We start from the raw sequence: 10,740 nt of genomic DNA on the forward strand, positions 1-10,740 counted from the left end.
TGTTAGTAGGCAAGAGAAGGCAATAGTGGCACCTTTGCTATACATGGATTATGGAAGTTTTGAGCTATAGAGAGTTTCAGAAAACGGGCAGAATGAGGGGTGCACAGAAGCTGGATTGGGCATGTGTAAAACAGACACCCTGTCTCAATAAAGGTTAGGTTCAGAAAACCAGAGAGGGAGGACTCTTTATCCCAAATTGCTCTCTGGCTGAGCGCTATTTTTGTTTTTTACCACTAAACATGTTGAAGATTTGTCTAAACTTTTGCTGAGTTAGGACTTTCCCCACTGCTGCTGGCTAAAGAATAACCAGTCCTGAAAAAGATGAGGCATAGGCTCGGAAGAATTGTTACACTGATTCAATGGGGACATTATCATTGGAATGGATGGGAGAGAAATGGAAAAAATTTTTGAAAAAAAAGAAATCTAGTTACTTTGATAGGAAAAGATGATACTACCATGAAGCCTCATATTATTCAGGAGGTATGACCAAAAAGGGGTCTTTGACTTAGTGCTTACATGGCCTCCTGGAGGTAGGCTTCCTATCCCTGGATATAAAAGGAGTTACTCCTTAATTCCCATATTCCTTTAGAATCCCGTTCCACCTTTTAACTCTGTTGCCTGGGTGGGGGTAGTAAGGTATCTAGTAGTAGAGCATATGAAAAGAAATACAGATGGCATATCTGAAACAGAATCTTGATCAAGGAAGGATGAAAAATATGTTCCTTGATATAAAGCAGTACTTTCAAGAGGGCCTTGGTAATGATAATCTTTATCAGATCATCTGGGGAAGATTCTTTAGCCTCAGGGCAAGGATTCAGAAAAATTCTGACTTGATTGGTGTATACTTTCATGTGTAACAAGAAGGTGATGATTTGTGACTTATAAACATATCTACTTAAGCATTTTGTCCCCATCTCTGTAGTACTAATTTTTTAATCAAGTTGGAGACTATTATACCAAGTCTAGGAATAAGTAAATAGTTAATTTTAACAAGGATTGTGTTGAATAGTCATGTGGTCTCACCAGAATTTGGCCCATCAGGATGACTTGTATGATAGTCATCATGTGCCAGGGGCAAGGCTGAATTAACTGTTTGAGAATTTTTGAGTAAGTCCCCATTCAATGGCAGATATGCCTTTAGAGCAGGGATTCTTAACTTTTTTTGTGTCATGGACCCCTTTGGCAGTCTAGTGCAGGCTATGGTTCTCTGAATATTTTTCAACGCATATGAATATGTAGGATTAAAAAGGAAATCCAACTTCACAGACTTCCCTGAAATTTCCAGAGACCCAGTGGGTCTCTGGATCCCAAGTTAAGAACCTTTCATTAAGACTGACCTTGTAAATGGATTGCTGAAGGATGCCTAGGTAGAATATATGTTGAAGACAAAACTTGCATGTGTCTGCCAGGCATTTTTGTTGTTTTTTGGGGGAGGGGTTGGTTTTTGGGTTGTTTTTTTTTTTGGTGTTTTGCGATGTTGGTAGTAATTTATCTCTTAACTTGGTCAGGATGCTTTACATAAATCCAATCTAATTTAATGTATGTTTCTAGTGTCGTGATCAAAATTAAGGTAAATTGAAGCACAAGCTCCAAATAGGACCAGTTTATTAGCAAAGCATGAATATGCCAGTAAACAGTATCTCAGCCTCCTCAGCAAGCCAAATGAAAGCTGATAGATAATTTTTATTGACAAAAAGAGGAGCATCCAAAAGATAGGATGCATCATGGATGGGGCAGACAATACAATCGGTTACAAAGTAAGAAGCATCATAGGTGTGGGGGACAATATGATTGGTTGGAAATCAGGAATGTGGGGCTAGCAACAATTCCTATTTTGCTGTTTCCTGCAAGATTCACTAAGGGTATATAGATAACAGATTTCCTCTAATTGTACAAGGACAACTTGTGGTATAGAGATAACCAGTTTGTTTGTTTTTCATTAAAGTGATTTATAGGGAAACAACTTTTAAACTTAGAGAGGAAGACTGAACTTCTGAATCTATGAACTTCTGCACTTAATTCAGAGACAAACATTACTTAAGCAGTTAAAACAAAATGTTGGTTATATAAAATAAAATCGGTTACAAAACAGAATTTTTATTTTCTCACCAGAAAATGTAGAAGAAACCTCTATTAGGGTCCATGTTATGTAGACAACTGTTTTTCTCCCTTAAATGGCAGGGAAGCTATCCCTGAAAGAATCCCAGAGGAGGGATTAAGTCATTGATGTGGTTTCCCAGTCCTGTGGGATATAAAAAAACCAGCCCAGGATGAAATGACTACCCCTTAGATTTGTCAGATATCCCACTGACATTCAAATCACTAACAACATTCTTCTGACCTAAAACCTTGTAGACCAGATGAGTTTCTGTATGCAGATGAGTGGTTCTATATGTACTTGAACCAGTGTTTTATACTTAGTATCCTTCCCATGCTTTTGTTGAGTAATCTTTTTTGTTAAATGTTGGGTGGTCTGTGAATATCTCATTTTGTTCCAGTTCTAAGCCTAATCCTCCATCTAGACTGGCCTGAGTCAGACTTTGCCTGCAATATAAGGAATTTAACATTTTCCACCCTAGACTAAGCTAGACCAAGGCATTCAGTGAGTAGAAGTTGTGAGGATCCCAGACTGTTTTGTCCCCTCTAGCACAATGACAGATAGATAGGGACTCTGACTAAGGACATAGACAAAGTCTTAATGCTTTTTCCGGGATCCAGGAATGTAGTCCATTTCACTATTCTCTACACTTCTGTTCAAGGATAAGCCTGACTCAGGTCAGCTCCCTCATAGTTTAGATTTGATATTGGAACAAAGTGTGATACATGGAGATCATTCAACAGTTAACTGATTTACTCATAGAGAATGATATTCAAAAAAGATAGTCATTGATAGCTCGAGTTGATTCTGCTAATGTTCTGTTGTCTGAATGGCCCATAATTTTCCACTAGCTGAGCATCAGAGTGTGGCTCCACTAAGTTTATCAAAATGATCTTCCTAAATTATCAGTCTGATAGTGTTGCCCCACTAAATCAATTCCAGTGGCTCCCTATCACCTCTAGGATCAAATATAAAATCTTAGTTAACATTCAAAGTCCTTTATAACTTTACCTCCTTCACTTTCTAATCCTATACCCCTTCTCCATGTACTTTTCAATTCAGTGATACTGGACTCCTTGTTGTAGATTGAACATGAAACTCCATTTCCTAACCAGTTATTTTTACTGTCTCCCATGCCTGGAATGTTCTTGCTCTTCATCTCTACCTCCTGGCTTCAAGTCCAAGCTAAAATTCCACCTATGGGAAGCCTTTCCCAAGCTACTTCCCTCTTGATTATTTCCAATTTATCATGCATATAGCTTGTTTGTTGTGAGCACAAACAAAGTGGGATTTTTTCCCCCTTGTAGGAGTTCAGTTTCCCTGGCTCAGGCTAAATTGTAAACATCTGAAGGATTAATCTCCTTCCAACCTTGAGAATTCACAACTGTGCTGAGTCAAATAGGTTTTGTGTCTTCTGACTGAGTCAATCAGAAGGGGCTGAGTCTTTGTTACATATTCTGGGAGATTGGCATTTTGCTTTTGGGGGTTCGCTCATGAGAAGGATCTTTTGATTTCCTAGTCGAGACTCTTGAATGAGACTCTGAATATCTGTTTGTTCAGAGCCTTCCCCCCCCCTTAGATGTTTGTGCTCCCTCCACCCAGTAATCTAAAGTGTATAGCAATATTGCTATGTTCAGACAGCAGGAGCCTTGTCTGTTGGTCTTTGTGTTATTTTCTCTGATTTTATTTTCTATACCTGCTTCTTTCTCTGTAATTAAAGTAGGATTGTTAACACGTTTAAAGCTGTCTTTCTTTTATAAAGCAGACCAAAACAAGCTGTTCTAGCAGGTGCTAGCATCCTAGGTATGCTAGGGTGCTTACTATTATGTTTATACATATTTTTTTCCTCATTAGATTGTATGATCCTAAAGAGCAGGGACTATCTTTTGCCTTTCTAGCCCCAGCACTTAGCCTAGTATCTGGTAAATAGGAGGTCCTTAGTGTTTATTGAGAGGTCGCCTAGAGTTTTTTTATTTCTCTTTTGTAATAAAAAGATACAGAAGTGATATTGGTAGCCTGAGCTTTTAGTCCTCTAAGCCGGTGGTCTCAATCCACTTTAAAGAAAAAATAGCCTAATTTGCATGGGGGCAGAAGTTAAAATACTGCTCCTACCATAATCTTTCTTCTCTACTTTGTGAAATCTTCCCATTGGTCAAGGCATTTGTCAAAGTGTGTTTTAATGGAAAGTGCAAAGGACTTGAAGACAGCAAATCTATGGTTAAGTCCTGGCTCTGCCATTTGCCATGTGACTGGGCAAGTAACAGTCTCTTTTTTTTTTCTTGTCCCTGAAAAGTAACAGTCTCTCTTAACCTAAATTTTATCCTGTATAAAATGGGAATAACATTTCTTCTTCCTCACTCACATGGTCATTGTAAGGAAAGCATTTTGTAAATATTAAAGTGCTATAAAGGTGAGTTTTTATTTCTGCTATGCTGTCTTCTATGCTTATATTCTTTCTGATATAGCAGGATGGCTTTCATAATATTCATTACTCCTATTGCCCCTAAGCAATATACTTCCTTATTGTATTTAAATATGCAAAAGGGGATCAGAGCCAAGATGGCAGCACAGAAGCAGGAAAACTCTGTGAGCTCCCCCCAGAACCACCTCAAATACCTATAAAATGTGACTCTAAACAAACTTTAGAGCTACAGAACCCACAAAGTAAGAGAGAAAGACAGCCTGGCAGGCCTACAGGAAGGGTCCATCACAGTGTGCTGGGAGCCAAGCCCAGCCCTACATAAGCCTGTGGTTTTAACCTCAGACCACCATCAGCTGGAGTAGACTTCAGAGAGTGGATCACCAGCAGCTGTGGCAGTTTCTGGAATTATCAATCCATAAATGCCAAAGACAAAGTAAAAGGTCAGTGTGGAACTCTGTTGGAACTGGGGGGGGGGGGGAATGGAGGAAAGCGGTCCAACCCCTGCCCCCTGGGGCAAGAAGTGGCTGAGGCAAGGTGGCCCAACAGCTACCACTGTGTGGCTCCTTCAAAGCTCCTGACCTGCAGATTGTAGGGGGACCAAGCGACCATTTAGAGGGTAATTGCTCTTTCACCTACTTGGATCTGTATTACTGTCTTGTATGGAGGTCCTGGGATGTGTGACCAGGTGCCAGAGCTTGTGAGGGCTGCAGAGAGGGCACCCAACTAATAGCTCTGGCAGCTGGGAAAATTCCACCGATTTGGGACAAAGCTCTCCTCTCTAGAAGCAGAGTTCTACTGTGGCAAAAAAAAAAACCTCAAAAAAATCAAGTAATTGAGTGGCAACATGAACAAGCAAAGCAAGCACAGCAATCAAACCTTAGATTTCTTTTTGGGGGACAAAAAGGATCAAAGCATGGAACAGGAGGAAGACAACGAAGTCAGAACTCCACCAAAAGCTTCCTAGAAAAATATGAACTAGTTATAGGTCATGGAGGAGCTCAAGAAGGATTTTGAAAATCAAGTAAAAGAAGTAGAGGAAAATTTGGGAAGAGAAATGAGGATGATGCAAAAAAAATCATGAAAAGAGAGTCAACCTGACTGAAGAAAATAACTCCTTAAAAATTAGACTAACTGGGGGCGGCTAGGTGGCACAATGAATAGAGCACTGGCCCTGGAGTCAGGAGGACCTGAGTTCAAATCCAGCCTCAGACACTTAGCACACACACACAAAACCTGGCCATGTGACCTTGGGCAAGTCACTTAACCCCAATTGCCCTCCAAAAAGCAAAAAAAAAAAAAAGACTAACTAAGGGGCAGTTAGGTGGTGCAGTGAATAGAGCACTGGCCCTGGAGTCAGAAGGACCTAAGTTCAAATCTGGCCTCAGATACTTAACACAAAAACTAGCAGTGTGACCTTGGGCAAGTCATTTAACCACAATTGCCCTCCCAAAAAGGCAAAAAAAAATAGACTAAATCAAATGGCAAAAGAGGCCCAAAAAGCCAATGAGAAGAATGCCTTAAAAAGTTGAATTTGCCAAATGGAAAAAGAATTTCAAAAGCTCACTGAAGAGAATAATTCCTTCAGAATTAGATTGGAGCAAATGCAAGCTAATGACTTTATGAGAAATCGAGATACTATTAAATAGATCCAAACAAATGAAAAAATAGAAGGCAATGTGAAACATCTCATTGGAAAAACCACTGATCAGGAAAATAGATCCAGGAAGATAATTTAAAGATTATTGGACTACCTGAAAGCCATGATTCAAAAAAGAACCTAGAAATCATCCTTCAAGAAATTCTCAAGGAAAAAATATGCAATGGGGGAATAGATTGTGATTAGGTAATGTAGATGGGGTGTGTGTGTGTGTGTGTGTGTAATCTTAGTTGCATTTTTTTTGGTGGGGTGAAGGCAAGGCAATTGGGGTTCTGACTTGCCCAAAGTCACACAGCAAGTAAGTGTGCCAAGTGTCTGAGGCTGGATTTGAACTCAGGTCCTCCTGACTCCAGGGCTGGTGCTCTATTCAATGTACCACCTAGCTGCCCCTAGAAAAACTGCATTTTTTAAGGTGTTTTATGTGTATTGTGTATGGAAGTGTCAGAAGCAGTAGAGCGCTTTGAGTGAAATTAAAACAAAAAATAAGCTGAAGCATGTTTTCTATGGGCAATATAACATTTTGTTAATGGGTTGTGAACCTGAAAATATAATGGGTCTAATGACTGCTTCAGTTGAGTCACAAGATTTTTATAAGCAAGTACAGAAGTGAAAAAAATCAAACAATTGGCCAGCATCATGGGGGTGAGGGATCATGATTGGTTATATTATGATAAAGGGTTTCCACACACATATGGGACCCAGACCACCCCTCTCTGACTTAGAGAAATTGCTTTTTGGATTTATGAGCTTAGCTGCTTCCTGAGGCTACTGAGTGTGGACCAGGGAAGTAGACTCACTGATGCATGGGAATGAGATAAAGATCACATTTAATTAGACCTAAGATTGAGCCAGGTAAGTTTATATGCTCTCAAGATTAACAAACATATCATGGAGTTCTTCAGGAGCTGACATGAGGGATACGTTTTCTTGATACAAAGTGATTTACAAGCGGTGCTGAGGTAACAATTCCCTTAGAGTCAGGGTATTTTTGAAAAGTATTGAATCTCTAAGCATAGCTCAGAGTTTTTCTTTAACAGTGGTTATAGGAAAACTTAAAGCTTTGCATCTGAGTTGAGAGAAGGAGGCTGAATTTTTGAACTCATGAGCTTCTAGACTCAGAGAAAAGGGTTAATGTTGCTATATGAAAAAAACTACAGAATAGAATCAATTACAGGGTGAAGTCAAAATATAAAATACAAAGTCTGTTTTCACAGGAGAATGGAGTGATTAGACTAAGGTCACAGAAAAATGGAGCTACGGTTGGGATTAACAGTTTAGGAATTGAGAGGAATTGTATGAGCCCTTATAGGTCATGTCCACATATTGAAATGCAGCTTGCAATAGGGATTGTTAGATATTCCCAGAAACTTCTCACTATTCCTCCCTGAGGGATACTGTGATTCCTATCTTACAAAGTTGGCCTTTTTGATCTTCAGTCTCTGAGAAAGGCACTGGGTTAGAATCATATCTAAATATTGCTGATCTAGGGATACAGTTTTGAGTAAAAAAAAAAAAAGCTATTTCTGTTCTGTATGAAAAGGAATTTACACCCACCAACTTGGCCCCTTCCTGTAAAATCCCGATTTCACTATCACAAAAAAATAATAAGTAAATCCATTTATCCAAGCAGATAGCATACAGAAATCAGAAAAAAAAAAAATATGTTCATTACTATATATAAAAAAAATAGCCAACAGAGAATGATCTCTTTAGATGAGAGTGAGTTGAGATCGTGGCTCAAGTAAGAACAAGGGCCAGACCTCACCAAAGTGAAAATTTCTTAGAATCTCTAGCAAGGCAACCTGGAAATTAGAAATATGATGAGATCTGGACCCCAAAGGCCCTGAAACCAGATTTCTGGCATTCACCTGAGGCACTCAGCCCATCCTGGTTCAGCAATCCTTTTAACTGCCCTTTCACTGCACTTTGTCCCACCCCAGGCTACTTGCCTCTCCTTAATCACATCCAGATCTTCCTGCCATCTTGATAACTGAAAGTGGATCACAGTACCAATTTTACCATCAAATGTGCAGATTCTTAAAATCTTGCCTGCTTCTATTGGTGATAAAATAAACCTTGTTACTCTGACTGAAAGAAGGCTCCAGTTATCAAATTCTTTTGAGTCAGTCCTCTGCTCTGTACCCTTTCATTTTGGGGTTTCCAACACCCCTAGACCACAACAGTTTGAGATACCTGAATGGGGACACAACTGGCCAGTTTCAGATGGACAACTTAGCTTGTCTTGTCCTCTCACCTCCACTCCCCTCCCCACAGAGAGGTATTGGTAATAAATTATCATGATAGTGTTTATATAGCCCTTTGCTTTTGTAAAGCACATATACCTCATTGATCCCTACAACAATCCTGTAAAGTAAGTTCTATTATCCCCATTTTGCAAATGAGGAAACAGACTGAGAGGTTGGGACTTGCCCAGTGCCACATGGCTAGTATGTTAGGTAGAAATTTAACTTAAAACTTAAACTTCTTAATTCCCAAATTCAACATTCTATTTACTGTGTTATTTAGCTGCCTGCTAGGGAAAAAAAAGACCCCCTAAAGCAATGGCTTTGGGGTCCTTTCTCTCTGTTGTTGGTGAAACAGTGGAGAGAGCTCTTGGCTTAGAATCAGGAAGACAAGTTCAAACCCAGCCTCAGACATTAGCTATGTGATCCTGGGAAAGTCACTTGACCAAGAGATTCCATTACTAATTTTATACCACAAGGAAGTCACTAATAAGAAGAAAGTCCCTATAACCAAAGCCATCACAGAACTTTTTGTGGTAGCAAAGAATTACAAAGTAGATGCCCATGGACTGGGGAATGGCTAAACAAACTCTGGTACATGAATGTAATAGAGGACTATTGTGTTTAAGAAATGGTGAATATGATGAATACAGAGAAGCATGGAACAATCTACATGAACTAATACAAAGTGAAGTAAGCAGGACCAAGACAACAATATATACAATGACTACAATGATGCAAATGAAAAGAGCAACCGTACAAATAAAAAGAGCAAAAGTTAAGGTAGCACAATTATACAGATCAAGCTGGACTCAGAGAAATATGAGAGGATACCCCAGAACCACTCCCTTGTGTGGAGATGTGAAGTCCACAAGTTTTGCATATTTCACATGTTTTGGGGCTTTTTCAGTATACCGATCATGCTGACTTTTTTTTCCTCTTTTATTTTTGTCTGTAAAAAAAAATACTAGTTGTTACTGCATACTTTTCAATCCAGTAATACCACTATTGGGTCTGTATCCCAAAGGAATCATAAAAATGGGAAAAGGACCCACATGGACAAAAATATTTATAGCAGTTCTTTTTGTGGTGGTAAGGAATTGGAAATTGTGGGGATGCACATCAATTGGGGAGTGGCTGAACAAGTTGTGGTATATGAATGTGATAGAATACTGTTGTTTCCTAAGAAAAACCTGGAAAGACTTACATGAACTGATGCTGATCTTCTGTCCTCTCCCTTTGGTCGGTATCACCCTGCGATATGGTCATGACCTAGCAACTCAGTTTTATGATTCATCACTTGAACTAGCTCACTCCTAAGTAGGTTTTTAGGGCTCTCATTTTACAGATAAGGAAACAGTTTGTTAGAAGCCTCTTGTCAAAGTTACAAGTTACAAAGTTACAAGTATCAAAGCCAGGATTCAAACTCAGGCCCTCTGATGCCAAAGCTAATGTTCTTTATTCTTCATCCAGCTGACTCCTCTTCTTTGCATCTAATTTTTAATTGCTTTCTTTCCTAATTCTTGTGGCTTTTAAAGAACCTGGTTTTGTGGTAAAGTATTCATGGAAGGGCCAAATCCTTTTTCTTTTGAATATTTGAAACATTAGAACAAAATGGTATAGTTATGGTGTTGCCCCAACAAATTAGGGAAACTGAAGTAGTTTGTATGTGATAATTCTCTTCCCAGATTACTGACTCTTTTTACTTCAGTGCTCTGTTTTGTCATTGTAACTACTTACTTGACTAGTGCAGATTGCATTTAGAAGTGCTGTGGCAAAAAAAAAAAAAAAATGTATCACCTTGTGGCCAGCCTGGTGATGAACCTCTCTGAATTTAGCTATATTGATAGGTTCTTATAGGAACTACACAGGGCTTACCAGAAAGGCATGGCTGCTAGGTTACAGTAGAAGAAAGATATATGATGTATGCCTTTGTATTTGTACCAACTATCTCCCATTCTCTTGTCTCATTTCTGCTTTTCTGATCTTTTTATCTGCCTTCAGGGTTAGCTAAGCTCATGTAATGCTACATCATTTAGCTTTCATGATTCCCCTTGCTGATAGTTTCTTCCTCTTTAAATATTCCTAAGCAACTTCATCTGTTCTCTCATGCTCCCTCTTCATTCCCCACCTTATACTTATTTTACAACGTTATCTCTACAGAGGTTATTTCATTTTTGTCTTTATTTCCAACATTTAGCACAGTACATTTGGTATGTTGAGAAGGGTGCTTAAGAAATGTTTGTTGAATTGAAAATGGAATGTATGAACATCCCACAAAAGTCAGTAGTTATGTAAATATTCTCTAATTTCGTATTTA

Source organism: Petaurus breviceps, unplaced genomic scaffold (genome assembly GCF_028583685.1).
Source record: "Petaurus breviceps papuanus isolate PSGF00001 unplaced genomic scaffold, PetGlider_PUasm1.0 441, whole genome shotgun sequence".
In the NCBI taxonomy this organism is placed as follows: Eukaryota; Metazoa; Chordata; class Mammalia; order Diprotodontia; family Petauridae; genus Petaurus; species Petaurus breviceps.